General features: G+C 39.3%; 1 long non-coding RNA gene across 1 annotated transcript; it reads right to left on the bottom strand.

Moving 5' to 3' along the window:
• Positions 1-14,016: 14,016 nt before the first annotated feature.
• Positions 14,017-19,712, bottom strand: LOC133499547 (uncharacterized). Its single transcript, XR_009794688.1, has 2 exons — positions 19,287-19,712; positions 14,017-15,730 (listed from the first exon to the last, which is right to left on the bottom strand). It is a non-coding gene; the product is annotated as an uncharacterized LOC133499547 (long non-coding RNA).
• Positions 19,713-21,701: the final 1,989 nt, after the last annotated feature.

The raw sequence follows: 21,701 nt of genomic DNA, 5'->3' as shown, positions 1-21,701 counted from the left end.
TCTAAAGGCATTTCTGTATCTCTGCTAACATGCCTGTGTGATGTGGAGCAGGGTGGCCCTGAGATCCAGTCAGTTCTTTCCTCAGCTCATTTATTTAAACTAAAAAGTATTTGCAAAATATTTCAGGGTTTTCATTCATTTGCCTTAAATACTAAACAAATAACATTCACAAAAGGCATCAATAAAGACATTTTCAGAATACCAAAATTGAGGCATTTCAATCAGTTTCCCCTGTGTTTGACTGATGACTCACCCAGAAATTACTGAGCATTTACATTTCCAAGAATAAAGCAAAAAAGGTGATCTGGAGAGAGGTTTTGACAGCTTTATTTATTCTTCTTTGAATGCTCTCAAGGAAAAAGCAGCCCTCGACTGATATGCATCAACGGGTTTCTCATATGCAAGACGTTCGCATCAGGAGAACGGTTGGCAGGGGCTAGGACGCATCAGCCCACCCTGCCAGATTCATTGATGTGGTGGTGCAGGGGGGAGGGGCAGCTTGTCACTATTCATATGTGATATGTGATGCACAGAAACAACTTTTTTTGTCTAGCAGTAGACCCTGAATATTTTCTTATTGAACAACTTGTTGCAATTCTCAGGGAAAAAAAAAAAAAAAAACAGAGGCCCGGAAATTCATTAGAAAATCCATAACCTTATCATCTGTGTGAATGAAAACAGGACAGGATGAAGCAAGGGAGAATGGACTTACTGGCGTAGGTGTTTTTTTTTTTTTAATGTATTTATAGTATCAATGGTATTGTTGAACCAGGCAAGACAATGTTCTGTTTCATGCCAACCCACTCAAAATGGTCTCACAATTTAAATCACATGGAAATACATTCATAGGCAGAAAGTAGTAGTTTGTTTGGTTCTCATCATTTTGTTCAAGATGACATATGCAATGGCTACTAGACAATTATTGGGTCTATTGATCTGCCACACTATCTGACAAATGTAATTTAGGGGAGGAAAGCTGCCTCCGTGAGTTAAAATGCCACCTGTGAGTTCACTGTCCTAATTGGGTCCGCTTTGCTGTTCGCACTTTTTTTTTCCCGGAACAAGTAGCTGTACCTTGAGTTGTCATGGTAACAAAAAATATAGCATTGACACAGCAGTAGATCATGCGTCTTTGTATGAGACAGGACCATATACTGAATATATGCTACTTTATCCATTCATCCATCCATCCATTTTCTTTTGCCGCTCATCCTGACGAGGGTTTCAGGGAGTGCTGGATTCCATTACAGCTGTCAACGGGCAGGAGGCGGGGTACACCCTGAACAGGTCGCCAGTCAATCGGAGACAAACAGCCGCACTCACAATCACATCGAGGGGCAACTTAGAGTGTCCAATTAATGTCACATGTTTTGGGATGTGGAAGGAAACCGGAGTGCCCGGAGGGAACCCACGCAGGCACAGGGAGAACATGCAAACTCCACACAGGCGGGTCCGGGATGGAATTCGGGACCTCAGAAATGTGAGGCCAACGCTTTACCAGTTGAGCCACCGTGCCGCCTATATGGTACTTTATTTAAAGTATATTAGCAAAGCAAATTTATTTGTATACACATAGTTAGTCAATGTGCTTTACATGATTAAAATCATTGAAATACATTTAAACATTTGAAAAAGTACAATTAAAACATCGTATAGTACAAGAAATATCACTGAAAAGTGAAAGTACTATAAAAGTTTTTCATCTGGATTTGAAAATGGTCACACTTGTGGCTGAGGTCACCTCTGTTGGCAACCTATTCCATTTTGTTTCGGTAGTTTTGACAAAAACATATAAATGACATGTTTGGGAGCTGTTTCTTTTTAATGGGGGGGGGGGGGAGTCCTCATTTTTGTCACGAAACAACTGCCTCCATCACTCTGACTTCCTATTCCTAATTTCCAATAGCATACAGGTTACGTTCATTGAAGACTACTTTGTTTATATGTAAGAATGTAAGTGTGAATGGCCATTTGTCTGTCCAGTGTGTACCTCGCGATTGACTTTTGACCAGTCCAGGGTCTACACCACTCCTCCATCAAAGTCATCCGAGACAGGCTCCAGCTCACCCATGACCATAAAACGGACAATAGGTATTGATGGTGGATGGATGGGCAGGTTTTCTCTTTGAGGAAGTATGGCATTTTCATTATTTTTTGTCAGGGGCTATGGATGATTGAAATGCAAAGTGAATGATGTCTTGTTGTATCCTTTTCTCTTTGGAACTCCTTCCAGTTTCACTTGTTTCTGTCAGTGGCCTCTTACCTCTCTTTCCCCTTGCTCGTCTCATTTGCTTGGCTTTGATGCGCCGGCATTAGTATTCCCCATGTGCTTATTGTTGAGTGGCGACTGGCGGGGGCGGTGGTGCAATTTGTAAAGCGTATAAACTGGAAATTGAAAGTTGATGTATGCCTTAGCTACGCGGCCGTGTTCAAATCACAGAATCTGAGGGGGTCGTATCATGACACCTTCTCACGCCTCGCAGTCATTAGATGCCAGGTTTGATTTGCAAAAATGCAGGCTATTGTCAGCCGAAGCATTTAATATTGATGACATGGCGTGGGCCCCTGAGGTTGTGAGTCAATATCCACTAGTGAGTCTGTGTCAGGATGTGTAGATGTTCCCTTTTTACCTTGCTTTCTCCATCTTCTCAGTCCACGTCCTAGTTTTAAAAATCCCCTTTTCCTAAATATCACAGACAACAGTTAGAGTACAGTTGAGACCAGTCTGGCTCAAGCTGTGTCATATCCCCAAGGCTGGCCTGACCATCCCTTAGATCAGACTATGCCCCTGACTCTCCCCTGGTTTGGACTTAATGACACATTATAAAGTACAAGTTGGCCTCCAAAACAAGTCACGGATGCACTCATCAAAGAGTACACTTGCTCCCAAACATGCAAAGACAATCTTTACGTCAGCAGTTAGGATTATTCCGTTTGATCCCATTTCTGATTATTACTTGACTAAGAAATTTAGTACTGTATATTGGTGCTTGATGAAAAACATTGTTGGGTTTCGTAAGTTTGGGTTAAGGGGTTGGACATGAGTTACTGGCTAAGGTATGTTGGTCAAGATTATCGTGTTATAGGTTTGGAGTTATGCTTTATGTTAGTGGGCTTGGAGATTTAGGTAGAATTAGGATTAGTAGATTGGAACATGGGTATCATTAGTGGACGTTAGGGGAGGGTTGGGGTTAGGTTCAGGATTTAGGTTTAGGGTTAACAGCAAGCCCACTTTGTAAAGCCTTTTACATTTAAACAGGGATTTTGTGGCAGCGACTCGTACAGGTTTTGGCACTCACTTGGTAAATATTTTGCCCACCATTCAAGAAATTCAAATAAATAAAACGGTTAAGTGAATTTGCCTTTGATGGATTATGATAATTAAAATAATCACTGATGGTGTAGTGATACACACGCCTGACTTTGATGCAGGCAGCGTGGGATAGATTCCCGCTCAGTGATGGTGTCGATATGTACCAGTTCGGTGGGATAGGGTCCAGCACTCCCCCGACCCTTGTGATGATAAGTGGCTTGGAAAATGGATGGATGGAAGTTTCTAAGTACATTATACTGGTCTTGTATGAAGACAAGTGTTCAAAACAACTACAAACCTTCTTGTGCTGTGAATAAGTCAGTTCCTTTCAGTTTGTCCCGTTAGGGGCCACCAAAGCGTGACATCTCAGATGAACGCACATATTTGTTTGGCACCATTTTTACGCCGGAAGTCGTTCCTGATGCAACCCCTCTCGGGAGTGGGGGCCCCAGTGGGATACGAACTCACGACCCCTGGTGTACCAATTTTTCACTATTTAAATTTTACAGATTTTTGGGTCAAGGTAAAACAGTACATAATGATGCAACTTTGGTTCAAGCATGATGTCCCCTTACCCTGCTAGGTAACAACTTGGTTACATCTATTTCATCCATTTCTATCATAACACCATGCAATTAGCTAACTAGCTATGCCTACACCCCTAACACACATCTCTGCTTGCCACAATTTCCAGAACTGCTTGATGTCAGTCTTAAATTCCAAGTGTTTTTCTGTTATTTGGGCAACCGTGATACATTGGAACGTAAAACATTGCAGGTATAAAACCGGCAAGAAGTAAATGCTGACGTGTCTGTCTGAATGAGATCTGGTGCAGTGTTTAATGGCGTTCCCCTGAAGTTTCTCTCTTATGAGGAACCACAGTGAAAAAAACATCAAAAAAGGTGTTGCCTCCACGGATTAGTCTGATGTCCGTCCATTGGCCAAGATCGATGCCCCGGTTCCACTCATCAGAGGCTTTAGAGAGAGATATTATTGCAGGTCAGACATGTTGGGATTTTTAGGTTTTGGAAAGATGCTTGACAAATTATATTTGATTTAAAGTTGACAGCTGAGCAGGTTTTGATTTCTTTGCATTCTGTAGAAATGAACAGGGATTTAAGACCAGAGAGAAAAACTTTGTCATAGTTTTGAAGCCTTATTTTATTTACTTTTTTAAAGTTCAGTTGGTTTGGTCTTTTGGAATTGGTAGACCAACACAATAGCTTTGTTGAATCCACAGATGCAGATGGATGCGAGGGAAATCTCAATTAGTATTGAAACCTTCCTGCTAAACCTTGAATCACTCCATCGGTTTACACTAGAATTGCCTCCTGGGTTATTTTCCTGATCTTCAAAGCACTAAATAGATTCCGTCAATAATAAATGTTGAGTGTGCTTAGAAGCTCCTTACTGTCCCCAGTGCAGCACATTAAAATTCTGTGCCTCGTTTTTTATTTTTAAAGCTCTTTTGTCACTCTACTATTTTGCGTTTCCTCCAAGTTGGATGTGCTTAGAGTTCCATTTTGGAATAGTATTTGTAGACTTTTAAAGGTATTTTTTTCTGTCCATCGATTTTCATGCTGTGCAAGAGAACATGGGATGAATGCAACAATGTCATCCAAATTAGTTTTCACATCACTTTGACAACGCCAAGCACACATTGCAATCTTATCTTTGAGGTTATAAAGTAGGTATCAATGAATACCCAAATATTATCAAAACAAGTTCAAAGATCCTCATTTCAGAAGAGAAAATAAATGGAAAATTACATCAATAACCAATTGAGTCGTGTTGGTCGGGTTCGTGAGTCAAGTTTTAGGGCCAAGTTTAGGCCAAATAAATCGGAATTTGGGGCTTTCCCATATTAAGGAGTCATGGCTCACAAGAACTGTCTCTGTAGTGTCCCGCATTTATGTATTTATTTAGATATTTATCTTTTTTTTAATCAATTTTTTTATCATTCCAGCCCATGAAGTCTGTTTAACTTAGCAAAATGGAATTCAGTTCATCAACAAAAACTTTTATCAAGAACCCAGGGCAAAAAAGCCAGAGGAAGTCTGCCATTTAGTTCCAAGCAGCCTTTTTAGGGTCATTTTGGAATTTTCGGTTCAAACGCTATCATGGCTGAGATTTTCTCCGTTTCCCACCAAATTTCAAAGCACCTATATACGAGAGATAGATGGCACTAAATTGAGAGTTTATCCCTTTTGTCATTGTTTATGGTAATGTATGTGTATATTTCAATGACTAGCCACAAACTGCTAACCTCCATCTTAAGGTCTGAGTGGGACAGAGATGTCTTTAAAAAAAAAAAACAAAAGTCAGTTTCCCTGAGAGTCATGGTATTTTAAAAAAACTGTCACTCATGAGTAGAAGAACAAAAAGTCTCAAGAACCCAAGCCCAAAAATGCAACTCCTGGCAGTTCTTTCATAATCAATCTTTTGCATGAGTGTTGGCATTATTTTTTTGGACACTCGACTCTCACCCAATCACGCTAGCACGGTCACGCCCAGTGATAATTTCATTGGAAAAGTACAACTATTTCGTGAGTTTTTTGTCAGTGTTGTTGCAAGTTTACTCATCTTTCTTCACCATGGGCTCCAAGAAACCTCCGTGGAATTAAGTTGTGTGCATGGGTCTATTTATATGTATGTTTTCTCTCAACTTTCAAGCGTTTGCCTCCTCCTCTGTCCCCCATGATGCCTTTTACGGTTCCCCACTTACCGTTCGTATAGTCGCCTAATGCAAAAGGTAAATGAACCTAATTTTTATTATTCTTAATATTATGTACTTTGAATTGCTATTTTTGTGGGGATGGGGGCAGGGCATGGATCTTTGAACGTATTAGACTACTTACATGTAAAAAACACTTCTACTAGTGAAAAATTCACGTAACGAAATGACTTCCGGAAGGGATAATTTTTCTAAGTGGAAGTACCACTGTATAGATTTTTCCATCTGGAACTCTATTTTACAATAATGAACATTGTGATAACATTTGAAGTCACACGTCTATGTTTCCAAGTAACGCTGAAAATACATTTGCCATGTGATGGAACAACTTTATCTTCAACTCCACACTACATCAAGTTAGCGCAGCTTTGCTTTTATCACACCTTGTTGTTTGCTGTCAGAAGCAAGTCTATTTGTTTGATTACTGTGTGACATTTCGTCTGAGAATATGAAACCAATCATGGAGGCTTTTGTTTCTGTGCAACAAACAGTTTGTTCACAGTGTAATACTTTTTTTTTTCTGTACCGAGTGCAAACAAGTCTCACTTGAGTAATCTGTTGCTTTGTGGTTGCCCATGAGGGCATGTGTGATTTCATGAGATTTAGTATTGAGCTGACGCCAAGTCAGTACAGCCGCCATTACCAATATTGATATATTTTTAATACGTTATGTGGATGTAGAGTACGAATAGGCCCTGTAGCTCAGTGGTTAGAGCACTGATTTGGTAAACCAGTGGTTGTGGGTTCGTATCCCACTGGGGGCTCCACTACCTAAGAAGGGTTGCGTCAGGAAGGGCATCCGGCGTTAAAAATTGTGCCAAACATATGAGCGTTCATCTGAGATGACACGCTGTGGCGACCCCGAATGGGACACGCCGAAAGGAGTTTACTATGTGGATGTAGAGTATATTGAATTTATTAAAGCCAAAGAAATTGCAATCATTTCAACGTGTGCCTTGATGTATTTTATCTGTTGTTTTTACCTAAGAGGTTCCACTGTTTTTATTCTATTTTATTCACGCATGCACCTTTTGCAGAAGCACTCATCATTTTCATTGTATGCACAGTATAAAATGACACGAAAGGCTTTTGATTGATTGATTGATTGATTGATTGATTGATTGATTGATTGATTGATTGATTGATTGATTGGTTGATTGATTGATTGATGTGGTTACATCTATCTGTTCTAAGGCATCTTTGGTTCGGGTTTCCTACAGAAAGGGAACAACATGCACTTGAGTACTGCAAGTGCAGAATAGAAATTACTGATCTTGCATCTGCATGAATGAGGAAAAAAATAGATCCTGCATGTACACAACAGAATTAACCACAAATCAGTGGTGACTTGAACTGGCAGTCAAGTTGGCCTAAAAATACAAAGGCTGAATCAGAATTTAATGAATCGAAGAATAAAATACTTCCTACTTTATTCTAACAAGAGTTAGGGAAAGTGTGTGTGGTGGTGGGGGAGGGCTGTGACTGTTCCAATCAGCACAATACTCATGTCCTGGATTGTTTTGACGACTCCATTTTTCTCTTTCTTTGTCATCCTCTTCATGCACCCATTCCAATGAAAAGTGGATGCCATGTATGCAACTCAGTTGCCATTTGGCGAAATTTGCTGTTTTGAACTCTAAATAAGTCATTTACATAAATCGTATAGATCCGATGAGTTTTTCCTGGGGCGTTAGTGTTGCTGTCATCATGGGCGGTTTCGTACTCCTTGAATACCAAGAAAAAAAAAAAAAACACTTCCACTGCTTTAGCAGTTAAGAAGCAATAACACTTATACACTTTTACAATGATCTAAATGTTGCTCGCGACATTTATTTATCAATTATTGCTAAATTGATTGACTTCGGTCTGAATTTAGGATCTCTAAAGAGATACAGTAGTTTACCACATGGGCTTTTTGTCGCGTCGCCCTAAGTTATCATTTTTTTAATGGCCTCATACTCCTTCCGTTGAATTAAACATTTTTTTTGGACCTTTGTTTTCTTTCTGGGGTCTGCTCTTACGGCATTGCCGTCCCTGACACTTTCGTGTGCAAGACGACTTCGACTTCCAGATCCAAATTCAATTCGGGTGAATATTTATAAAATTCTGATTTTGCACATTTGTAGTGGAAAGTGTTTGCAAATTGTTGCAATTGTTTTCATTTACATTTTACACAATGCCCAATTTCACCGGAAATAGGGTTGTACAAGGAATAAAGATTTGCTTTTGACTTGGAAGTCATTCATGATCTTCGATCTGAATTGCAAATCTGAATTAAGAGGGTGAGTCAGAGCCCCCGTACCTTGCCTTTAGTTTTAGATATGACGACTGCATGTGCACAAAATAATCAATCTGGTGGGCTGACCTAAGGACTGCATCTGAAAAATCGAAAATGAATGTACTTTAAAGGCCAAAATGCGTAACCAAAAAAACTAATAAATAAATTTTAAATGTTGGTATGTGTGCATTGTTCGACTGATGCGAAAGTTTTGGAGGTAATTTACCTGCTCACCCAATTACCTGAAATTGGTTGGACGCTGAAGCTATAGCAGCCAGCATGAGATAAAAAACATGAACAGGATGAAAATGCAATCTTTTTCCTCTTGAAACAACAAAAGCAAAAGATATTCAGGGTAATTAGCTTACAAGAGCGATGCCACTTTTACCGAGACGAACAAAAAGGAACATGATAGGTGAGGCTTTCATATTTCTTACTCTTTGTGCTGCTCTTGAAGGAGCGAGCCGAGCATCTTGTCTGACAAGCAGGCTGTTTTTCTTCCTCCCTATCGGAGGAACCAGACCTTTCTTCTCCTTTTACACAGACACACACACACACACACACACACACACACACACACACGCGCACGCACACTCACACACACACACACGCATGCACACATACCAGAGGTACAAGGGAAAGGGGGGGAAATTTTTAAATAAAAGGCAGTTTATAGCATATAAACTCTAGCGGGATGGCCTAATATTAGTTTAGAGGTGAATGTTCGCATCTGTCATAGTCGCTATTTCTTGCTTTATCGCCCCCCCACTTCCTCTGAAAGCACTATCACCCGCCAAGGCCGATAACTTTCCAGGCTGCACTGCCACTATCAGCCCCCATGTGTGTGTATTGGAATGCGCACAGTCAAACTGAAGTGACTCCCTAATAAATCTGATCTCTGTTTGATTAAAACTAAGAATATCAACTGGACAGGCACGTGTGCACAATAGTCGTGGTTACGTTGACCAAAATAGCAATCATATTGATTACTGTCATTGGTTTTGATATCAGTAGTGTGTGACACTGAGAACATTTGATGTCGATCTATTACTAAGCAAATACAGGTCCAGTGTTCTCAATACAGATAACCCATACTTTTTAATATTTAATCTGGCTCCATCATCAAATGGCTTTTCCTGACCTTTGAGTGGTTTCATTTCCCCCCCCCCCCAAATCAATATTATAGGAAACAACTCTTGTACAGTGGTCTCTGGAGACACAAATGACAGCCAAGTTAAGAGTTTTTGAAGATGCGAGCTGCTGTCCAACAATTGTATTTATATACAGTATTTTGTTTTGACTTGCAATGGCACTGCAGCGAGACTGTTTAGAGTGTTAGCTTCACAGTTCTGAGGACCGGGGTTTGAATCACTCAAATGATGTTCACTGTTAAACTAATCATGAAAAAAAAAGTGTATTTAACCCACCGGCATAACTTGGCCTTACTATTGATTGCCTAACACGCACACACAATGCAAAGCACTTTGACAGGCTAACAAATAGCATCACTGTTCTGGATATTTGAACACAAAATTGTGGACCACCAGATGGAATTAGATAATACAACAACAGGCGTATTTTCATTTTTCTTCACAAAAAAACAATTTACTTCATCATACTGAGGAGTTGTGGAGCAACACAATGTCCATTGGATTAAAGCAGAACATGCTGCAAAATTTTGTAGCCTTCCAAATAGCCGGCTAACAGTTTTGTACATTTTGATTATCACATTTCAACTTATATAGTACCAAGAAGCGAAAAAGAGTCCCGTTACTTGTACCATGTTGTTGTTGCTGTGGTTTACAATCAACCTATAGCAGATCCAACTGTATGTGACAATAACAATACAATAACAGCATGGCAGGAGTCTTTCTCGCTCAAAGCCTTGAATTTTCGTTGTTGTAGTAGTGCAACTTTTAGTAGCTGACATCATGTTGGTTTCTTTACAAAGCAAATGACTGTAATTCAATGTGAGCAAATGGAAGAGCGTGAATGTAGCAAATGTTCCTGTAGCTGACACATTGGTCATCTTCTTTAGATCAAACCAGTTTACCGTATTTTCCGCACTATAAGGCGCACCTTCAATGAATGGCCTATTTTAAAACATTTTTGTATATAGGGCGCATCGCATTACAAGGTGCATAGAATAGATGCTACAATAGAGGCTGGGCTTATGTTATGCATCCATTAGATGGAGCTACATTAAAGGCTCAATATTGATCCATATATAAGGTGATTATAAGGCTCACTGTCGGCTTTTGAGAAAATTAAAGGCTTTTAGGTGCGCCTTATAGTACGTAAAATATAGTACTTGTTTTGTAAAAGTACGTTATGTAAAGTATGTTACCTCAAATACACAACTTAATTTCAAATTGATGCCTCCCTTTTCCTATAAAAAAGTAATGTAACTATGAATCTCTTAGTACATAGCCACTACCCATGTTGTCCTTTGCTATTTTATGTTTTGTTGTTGCTGCATGATGCTGTGAACCCATCTTTATTTGCTGCCCTTTTCCATAATAGGAATTATTTAGGTTTCAATTCCATTTTCATTCAACATCCATTGGACTACTGGTTAAATTCCTCAAATATGTACAAATAATTGTCCTCAGTTCCCCTAATTGATGCCCAGGCTGCAACATTTTCTGGCTTTAAAGCTTTAAAATCATGATTGTCTGGCAACCAATTGAGGGTCTTCCCTCCCTCCTGTTCAAAGATAAATGGGGTAGGCACCAGCACTCCCACGGCCCTCGTGAGGATAAGCGGAGCAGAGCATTAATGAATAAATTAACAGCTTTACAATCAAGCATGACAAATGTTACAATGTCGCAATCTGCACCTTCAATCATAACTTCACCTGCTGAGCTGACAGTCGGGTCGTTAAAGAAAAAATAAAAAGAGTTCCGGGGTAGAGGCGCTTATTATCTGTCCAAACATCTCCTCTGCCCTCTGAAGGCCGCTTGATTGTGGACACGAGGAATGAATTTGTCAAGGTTAGCACTCTAACCCCCCGCCGCCCGTCCCACCACACACACACACACACCTACACCATGGATCTACTGTTTACACCGCCAGAGTGCCAGTTAGATTTAAAAAGTGAGTGACGCCCACCTGTTGCTTAACTTTTAACATTAATCACACATTAATGTTTATGGATCAAGATCATGATGGAGAAGATCCCCGCACAGTTTGTTGTCCAAGTATTGAAATGAAAAATCAATGTCCAATAAGACTACCTTGTTCAAAAGAAGACCATCATCAGCATTGAAGGCAGACCTTGACTCTGTCTTACTTTATATCTGCCATTATTGTGGGTCTAGCTTTGGATAGTCTCCATGACAACAGACATGGTTAATACTGGAAGAAAAATTGCAGATGCATGGCTCATGACTCATCTAGCAAGGAATATTTTTACAAAGAAAGTTCAAAAATTTTTTTTAGTTGAATATATATATAATGTGTGTAGTATTTTGTGTGATTGTTAATCAGTTAAGACCTTGTTTTATTTTCTTTAGGGATAAAAAAATCAATATTCTCTTGTCTAATTGCCAACATTGAGTTTATCTTTTAAAGAAAACTGTCGTGGTTCAAATTCATAGCGCTCCCCATCGCTTTGGCTCGCACATGGCACGCTGTGAATGCATTCATATGCCTCGAATGTGCTCGTTTTTCTATTTCAGAGTAGTTATTATGATAACAATTAGAGGAAAGTAAGGACGGTGCTTATCCTTTGGTGTTGTTGTAGCTTTCCAATGTCACTTTCTGATTGCAATCAGCATGAGTCCTTGTCCTCTGCATTGCTTCTACTGCACTGTAATTGTCCACCATACATTCTTTTTCTTTCCCCCGTGAGGTGGTCCTTGTTTGCTACTTATTGCAGCGCTGCCCGCTGCGTCCATGTGTCATTGTTGGCTTTGCCTCACGTCCGTTGTTGTGAGACTTCATCTCTCCCTGTTGCCAGACAGCTTCCTTTGTAAAACAACAAAGTCCCCAGTAAAATGCTGTCAAAACCTCCTTTTTTCCTTCACTCAGACACGCGCACATACACACACACACACACACACACGCACCACTTTAATCTCGTACAAGAAAAGCCTGTCGCAACATTTGGGAAACTACAACAAAAGACTGGCTGGAAAAGTTTAGGGCTTTTTGTGTAAGTTGACAAAACTCGACCAAAAACACAGCCAAAACGATGACCAGAAAGATGACCCAAAAACAAATCGATGACCAAACTCGCAACCAAAAACATTACCATGCAACATGACCAAAACCATGATCAAGACCGGCATCAAAAACTATGATCCAAATGACTAAAAACATGAGGAAAATACTAACCAAAATTATGCCAAGATAATGCAACCCAAAAACATGTCGAGAAATCCCAAAAAAATGACCAAAAAAGGATCAAAACCCAGACCAACAGACAAATACAGTGGCTAAAAAAAAACCATCACCCTCTCACCAACCAAAAAACACTAAAACACAAAAGAACACAACTCAAACCAACAAACCTAACCAAATCCATGACCAAAAATATAGACCAAAAACATGTCAAAAAATGGCTCAAACCATAAGTCTGAAAACTAAATAAAAAATAGACAAAAACATGACCAAGATTTTCCCTCCCAAAATGTTTTATAAAAGGCGCAACCCAAAATCTTAATTAAAAGCATGACTTAGAAATGATCAAACAATGTTTAAAAAAATAAAATAAAAATAAAAATATGACCCAAAATTATGACCCCTCAAACATAGCTTGACCAATCTCGACCGAAAACATGACCAAAGCCATTGCCAAACATAATTATTAAAAAAAAGTGTGTGAAAAACATGAATGAATTATGTACAAATAATGAACACCAATTATGACCAAAACCACGCTCAACATCGTAACCACAAACTTGATAAAAAGACGACACGACCCTACCCCTACCAAAGTGATGTATCCTAATTGACATTTGTATTCCACTACAGCAACAAATAACATTCATAACTGCGACTCGGTCCTTCAGTGAGAGCACACCAGCTAAAATGTCAACGATGTCCTGCGGCCTTTTCGCTCCCTGTCTCTGAAAAGAGCAGGAGCCTCCTATAAATCCTGACATTGTCATTTGGACAAAGATACTCCCATAAATCCCGTGCTTATTAGTCTACTTCCTGTCAGGAATGGTGGTCCACTTCCTGTCTGGAGCTGAGGTTCTGTTTTGCGTCAACGTGACATTTCAACCTTTTGTGTCTTTTTTTGGTTTGTCACTTTCTCACGACTAGCATCCAGTCACTCATCTATTCGCTCCACGGGCTCAATCTCCCCCCAGCCCCCGGCCCCCTTCTTTGGCCTCCAAATCAAATGAGCATTTGGACAACACAGAGCAATAAAAACTAATGGCTTGTTATATGAGGTACACACTGGCAGAGGCTGTTCAACACTACTACTCTCTGCTACTCACTTTAAGCTATGATTAAATGTTTGGACCACAGGGGCTGCACTGAACTATTCTGATGATATTGTTTCTCCTACATACGCCTGCAGCATATTGTTGTTTTAGTTCATGGACAGGTAGATGCTCCCCATCTTATAAATCTGCAAAAATATGCTCTTTCTAATGTTATTTTTTCCATAATTTCCCCACTTTGCTTGAAATAATCCCCAAAATATCAGCCCAAAGTAACCAAAATAAATGTAAAATCCAGTGTTTAAAAGATTTTATTCAAGGGAAAAATAAAATTCAAAGCTATCTGGCCCTGTGTGAAGACGTATTTGCCCCCCTTGTTAGAAAACAAATCACTTACTACATCCAAGCCTGATTACCTCCAGGCCTGTTCAATCAAGAAATTACTTAAATTGAACCTGTTTGACAAAATGAATTCAACTTAAAAAGCTGAAAAAGCTGCAACAAAATGCAGCAATCAAAAGAAATTGAAGAACAGATGAGAAATGAAGTTGACACATATCAGTGTGCGAAGGGTTACACATAAAATTTCTTAAGCTGTAGGACTTAAGCGAACCACAGTGAGAGACAGTATCCTCAAATGAAGGAAATATGGAAAAGAGGCCTACAAAAATTATCCCGTGAACAGATGCACTGTAGGCCACTATTCCATGTTTCGAGACTGCTCATACAGGAGCTCACAAAGGATGCTAGGGGGAATATCCAAAGAACTGCAGGCCTCCTTTTTCTCAGTTAAGATCATTCCAAAGGAGAAAATACTGCTGACCAAACAGTACATAAAGGTCTTCCTTTGCAAAAAAATCAAATAAACAGAAGAAAACATTTGGATGATTGCGGGACTTTTGGGAGACTTTTGGAAGGTGGTACATCCTTTGCAGCATGTTTAACATATCATCTTATCATCTAAGTTCATTTGTTGTAGCAGACACTATTTCACGGTCACCATTGTTCTTTCTTTCCTATTTGTTACGGAAAGGAAATTAAAGCGGCTAGCGGAAATGGCTGAAACATGCTGAGGAAACTCCAAACTGTGCTGTCTGTGCCAATAGCAGCCGTAGCGACACCCCCTGTCTTGGAGGGGAAATGCAGCACATTTTCAAAGCTGCACATTTTGGGATGGACTCAAGTGTAAAGCCAATCTCCTTGCAGGATAGCCGCAGGGATTTCAGTGATTTCAAACCCAAAACAAGGGCTTGCACAAAAACATTCATTTCCCAACTCCCTATTCTCTTGTCTCTGCTTCTGGGTCCAACTCACTACAAGTCCTGACACATGACCTCAAGCTGAAGCGAACTCGGGTTCCGCAGAGTGACGGCAATCAAAAACACAAGAGCAAGTCAACTTTGAATGGATAAAAAACAAAAAATCAAAAAGTTAAATCAAAGTTTTAGAGTGGCCTACTCAAGTCTGGACTCAAATTAAATTAAAATCCGATGGCAAGAAATAGGTCAAAGCTAGAACCAAAAGGCACAACTGAAATATATGAACACAAATCATGCTCCCCAAAAATATAAAAATCATGAACAAAACATGATTAAAAACATGACCACAAACTTAAACAAAATAAGATGACTATAAGCCATGACCAGGGTCAATGTTTAAATGAATGACCCCAAACACAACCGTAATCATGAACACATTGATGACATGAATGCATGAGAGCGTGCTTGTGGGTGAGAGAGAGCGTCTGTGTGCATTGTCAGGGACGTGGAATGTGAGTGTGGAAATTTCTCCTCTGGTCGGAATTCACAGAGCCTCCATTGTGTGTTATCTTCTGTGTACACGTTATCTGCTTGGCCTTTCCCCCCTTTGACCCGTAGGAGTGTTCCTGAGGAGTGACTTCAAAGACCTCTGTTGAAACCTCAGCCCCAGGAGCCAGTTTCACTTCACAACATGAATTTTGGTAGACATGTTTACCATGAGTGGGCCTGCAAGTCTCAAGTCTTCATCCCCTAAAAGACACAGAAAGTCAGCTATTGTAATCTGAAATTACCATTTTAGAGTCAATTTGGTATTTTGTAGGAGGTCCTTTACAGACAAATGTATCCTAGAGATTTTATTTGGTACCAATGTTAACCACTATAACAGACATGGGCAACAATAAATTGCGAGGAATTGTAATGTTATTCATCATTACATCATTGATCTGAAGTGACAATTTTTGTAATTTCAGCAATTTCAAGGGTTCATTCATGGTGGAATTTGTTCTACAGGTTTGGTCTGAATGCTATCAAATTCTGAACAATATATACTAGAGAGATTGACTAAATTAAATGTTTGAATTTTAGTCATTATGTTCCAAATTTGATGATTAGCTCTAAAACAAATCATAATAACGTAGCACAAGATCGGAGCTCGCTCTTGTGTGTGTGTGTGAGATGAAAGCCAAACCCTTAGCAGATGTATTGGTTGTTGTGTTCAACTCAGCTGCTGATCTTCCGATTTCCAATACAGTGGCATTTTTTTCCCCACGTTTATAATTTTGATATTTAATTGAAAAACAGCAGTATTTTTTTTTGTTTTGTTTTTATTGATGGTGTCCTGTTGTCATTGTAGCCGAAATTTCCACAGTGAGGGATCAATGAAATTTTACACTATCAAAAATACAAACGTGGCTTGCCTTGTTTCAGGGAAGGGTGAAAAAAAAAATCACAAATATGAAACAAAAATGTTTCGGGCAGATTGCCACATGGTCATCTAAAGCATGTCTGCAGGCGGTCATAATGGTTTTTATTGATTTTTCTTTCTTATCCCTACACTGTTGTCTCTCTGCTCAGACCGCACACACAATTGTTTTTCTGTGTGACTCACGGCTTGTTTCTAATGACATGAACTCAAGTTGACTTTACCAAGGATTGCAATTGTTTGCGAATACACGACATAGTTGAAGTCATGACTTCTTTTTGTAATATCAAAATTCTGGACAGTGTTCCCACACATATAGTATTTGCTCGTCCTTTTGGAGGCACTACTTTAATTTGTGATACTCTTTACAGGCTTCAATTAGTGCTACTGTTTTGGTTTGCATCAGTATTCAAATTTTTGCTGATGGATAAAGTACACGGTGATTAATCCAGTCATGGGTTATATTTGAGTGCAAGCCACAAGTTGAAGAAATATGCACAGCATGTTCACTTAAAAGAAGACTGATGGATAGAATTTTGTGTTGCTGGAAAAACCCTGTCAAGTGAATTCAGAGACTTGTGTACAAAGTCTGACAACTACTGTATGAAGTTCGTAATTGTGGGGCTACGGTGATAAACTCTTACACCTTTTCAGTTTTCAATTCTTTTCAATTTTTCGCAAGATTTAACCGGAATTGATCATGAATTGTTGCTCCCCCAGTACATATATAACGACTTCAGCACCTTCATCTGCATCTTTTACTGGGAGAGAATCCACGCAGGCATGGGGAGAACCCCGGTCCTCAGAACTCCGAGGTAGATGTGCTAAAAAAAACATGCACCGTAACGCCCATTTAATATAAACATACATTAAATACATTAATTAATACCTTAATGAACTCCTTAACCCTAGTAGAACTTCCCTGGCTACCAGGGCAACCACATTTTGTGTTTAATTCTAAATAGAGAATAACTTAATGCTGTAGTTCCTCAAATATGTAGTAGCCTGAAACAGGTACAATCACTGAGTGTCATGCACTTTATATTAGTAGGCGCCTCTCTCCAAATTAACTTTCCCACTCTCTAGAGCTACCTGTGGTAATTGTAAATCTCATGTTAACTAAAAGAGCTGCACCTACTGTGCCTAAGTATGTAAATGGAAACAAAAAAACAAGCTCTGGCAACCACTTCCCAATCTTGTTTTTTTTTTAATTTCTTTTCCAAATCGACATACGACATTGCCCCCAAAAGTGTGTCAGTTGCATCACAACCTTTCATATGGCTGAAAGGCAGCGCAGTGTTGTAGCCTGAAGCGCTGGCACCAAAGCAGCCTTACTTTCATTTGGATACCAGCATTTTTCTTTGCTGGCCATTCAAATGCAAACGCTCCTCATTTCTATGAGTGAGGAGCTGGGGGATGTGCTGAACATCTTCAAACATGATAGACCAATCACTTAATAAATAAAACATATGCCAAACAACAAAGACATGGTCTTCCCACTAATCGGAACTATTTGAAACCCTTAATGTGAAACAAAAGTCCAATCTTGGGACCACAATCTTGTTTTGAAATCCTGCTCGAAGCCCTTAACCCTTTACTTTGAAGTAGTTCTGATTAGAGATTGCTCACTTGAAAACCTAACCCTGACTAAAAACCCTGACCCTGATTTGAAACTGTAACCCAAGCTTGAAATTTGTGGGGAAAAAACAAAAACTTTTATGCTCTCACCTGAACTTGAAAACGGATCATGTCTTAATACCCTCATTTGAAACACTGACCCTGACTTGATATGCTAACGCTGACCTAAACATAACCTTTATTTGAAACCCTCAGCCTCATGCCTTACCCTTATGACCTCTAACCTGAAAGCCCGCCCTTAACTGAACATCATGTTTGAAAGCACAGTTGGGAATCTCAAGACATTTGGCCCAGATCCCACCCGCCACATTATAGACTGCAAAAGCAAATTACAGTCGTACCTCTACTTACGAAATTCATTCATCCCGGAGGTCTTTTCAAAATGGGATTTTTTTCGTAAGTAGAAGTGCTTTTTACATGTAAAGATCTTAATCCATTTCAAGCCCTCCACCCCAAAAAAGCATTCAAAGTACAGAATGTAGAAAAATAATAAAAATTATGTTCATTTTCCTTTGGCGTTGGGTGACTGCAAAGAAAAGGGTTAGTGACAAGCAAAAGGCATCATGGGGGATGGAGGAGAAGGCAAACGTTTGACAGCTGTGAGAAAACTCATACGAATGTACGCACCCACACCACTAAATTTCACTGAAGTTTCTTGGGGCCCATGATGACGAAAGATGAATAAACTTGCAGCAAACCCAAACGAAAAACTCAAGTTGTACTTTACCAATGTGCAGCAGTATGTGACAAAGTGTGTGAAAATGCTAGCGTGTGATTCAGTGACGCTCGAGTGTCGAAGGAAAATGAAGACGATCATGGGTAAAGATTGAGGTCCCTCCTAGCCAATGGGATGCCAAGAAGATGCTATGGCGATAGCCAATGGAAGCGCAAACCAAGATACAGGATGTTTACGTTGGATAGAATTTGAGGGCTGCAAGTAGCAGCGCCCATTTTTTTTTTCCTGTATCCTGAATTCACTACGTAACTCGAGGCAATATTTTGCCAAAGAGGTTTTTCGTAACCTGAATTACAAGAGACAAGAGACGTTTGTAAGTAGAGGTACCGCTGTACTTCAACTCCCATTATTCTTGCTTGAATTTCACTCATATGTATTCAATCATAGCATTGAAACATTTTAAGCATATACTTTGTTTGACATCCAAAATATAACTAAAGGACTGGATGTTGATGTAATGTAACTACATGTACTTACATTTGACTGGAGTAATCTAAATTGCAACGCACCTGTTTTACTTTTCATTTTCGGTGAGAAGAAATGCCACCTTTTCTTTATTCCATTCCATCCCACTAAATTCTTCTTTCCACTGAATACTTAAGTAATTATTTGGAGGACTACTTTTTACCTTTACTTCATTTTTATCATTCTAAAATAACAGTATCACTTGAGTACAGTTTCCACCTATTGTACCCACTTTTGAGGACCAATCTTGTGAAATAGCGTCCATCCAGTCTTCCCGATTCCTGACTTCTACTTTTCTTCTTGCACCTTGTTAAAACGTTTCTGTGTTAAGTGAGCCTTTCTGCTCCTTTCCCTCCAACTGGTCAGGCAGCGCAAGTCAGCAAACATCCAAACATGTTCCTCTGTCAAAGGTAATGAAAGCAGCCTCGTCTTCTTTGATGGCTCAGCGAGGGCTTCAAGCCGCAGTTAGATTTCTGACACATTTCAGCAGCTCAAAGCTTTATCTGTCTGCGGACACACACACACACACACCACACACACACACACACACACACACACACACGCGTGCGCGCACATGAGTGTCTTCTGCAGGGGATGTCATGGGCATGCACATGTAAATAAATCCTGCATGTCATTACACACTGCAGCCGGCCAGGCCGAATGCTGTCAGCAGCAGCAGCTCCCCAAGTACTGATAAGAAGATGACGAGTCTAAATTGATGCAGATCCCAACATGCAAAAACAAATACCAGTTGGGCTCTTTATGAGGCACAACCATATTGAACTGGAAAAAAAAGAACATTTATGTGCTTTGAAACTGTAATTTAAAACCCTAACCCTTGTTTAAGACCCTTGTTTTGAAAGCCTACTTTGAAAATGTAACCTGTTTTGGAAGCCTTTTAAACCATAATCCAGGTTTAAAACCCGACTTTGGAACATTAACCATGTCTTGAAATGCTACATTCAAATCCTAACCCTACTTTGAGAATCCTAACCTCTGTTGGAAACACGACTTGGTAACTGAAGTCTAGCGTTGAAACTCAAAACTCTGGATTGAAGCCACAAATTTAAACCCCCAGCCAGTTTTTAAACCCTAAATTTAAACTCAAAACTTTAACACCCCTCAAATAACCTTTATAAACTAACTTTAAACCCAAACTCAGGTTTGAAATCCTAATCTTGGTTGGAAATGTTAATTTGAAACCTGAACCTCTTTTTGAAACACACACTCAGCTTTGAAACCTAAACCATGACTTGAAACCCTACTTCAAACCTTAACCTTCACACACAATGCAAAAACTCAAGATCGTGACTAAAATGTATTAGATTTTGCGTCAAAATGAATTAGGATAAGTCTGAAGTAACTTGTTTTAGATAAGTTGCACCTGTTTTAAAAATTATACTTAAAATTTGTAGAAAGAAATTACCATTTTTTTCTCATTTTATTTTTTTATTATTCCAATAATTCGTAACACTTGAAATGTCCAAAATTGTAAAAAAAAAAACAAAACAAAAAACTATTGATTTCTTAGTCTTATTTTGAATGTAATCTCAGACTTTTACCTATAAATAGAAATATTCTTTTAGATTTTTTTCCAAACTCAGGCTTGAAACCAAAACTTTAAAAAACCTTAATCTTGGCTTGAGAAAGCTTCTTTGACACCCTAATTCTTGTTTTAAACCTTAACCGAGTCTTAAAACCCTGTCTTGAAACCTTATCCTGAGCATGTGACCACTTCATCATTCTTTCAATCCTAGTGTAATAGTGTGCAACACTAAAGGTGATTGTTTTCATATCGAACTGCCTTTTTACTTTGTTTCATCATCCTTGATGTTGTTCTCGAACGAGCTTCAGAGATGCGCTGCAGCTCCCGCTATTCTTCTGACATCCAAATCTTTTATTTCTTTAATGTTGCAGAGTCCTTTTCCAGCAGTGGGGGGCCTCCCCAGCACACAGCTGTGTTTTGGGTATGGACTGCCTCACTTAAAGGGAGTACTCGCTTGTCAGAATTGAAAAAGGGAACATTGGAAATAAACAAAGACCATTGATTGCCATTGCGAATGAATACCTGTGGTTTGCGTTTATTCTCCACTTTGGGGTACTGACCAGGATCTAGTAACCTCAGTTTGTTTTGCATTTCAAAATAGAACAGAATAGATCTGTGAAAAACACGCCACATTAAACATATCGGTAGGAATGAGATGAGCTAACAAACAGCAATTTAGCAGAACGAGGGTCTTCTGTACTGGATTTGCTTTTCAGACGCATTTAATTCTCAAGGACACTGTGTCTGGAGCAAAGAGCTGAGGCATAGGGACAATATGGTAATGTTAGCGTCTTTGTTGATTTTTCCTAGCTGTATTTTCTCAAATCTCTCACTCACTGTTACTTTGAAACCTTAACCTAGTCTTGAAACCCTCATTTTAAAAATGCTAACCTGTTTTTGAAACTTCATCTTG

Source organism: Syngnathoides biaculeatus, chromosome 4 (assembly GCF_019802595.1).
Source record: "Syngnathoides biaculeatus isolate LvHL_M chromosome 4, ASM1980259v1, whole genome shotgun sequence".
Lineage (NCBI taxonomy): Eukaryota > Metazoa > Chordata > Actinopteri > Syngnathiformes > Syngnathidae > Syngnathoides > Syngnathoides biaculeatus.
The sequence above is the reverse complement of the archived record's forward strand: the minus strand, read 5'-3'. Positions and strand labels throughout refer to the sequence as shown.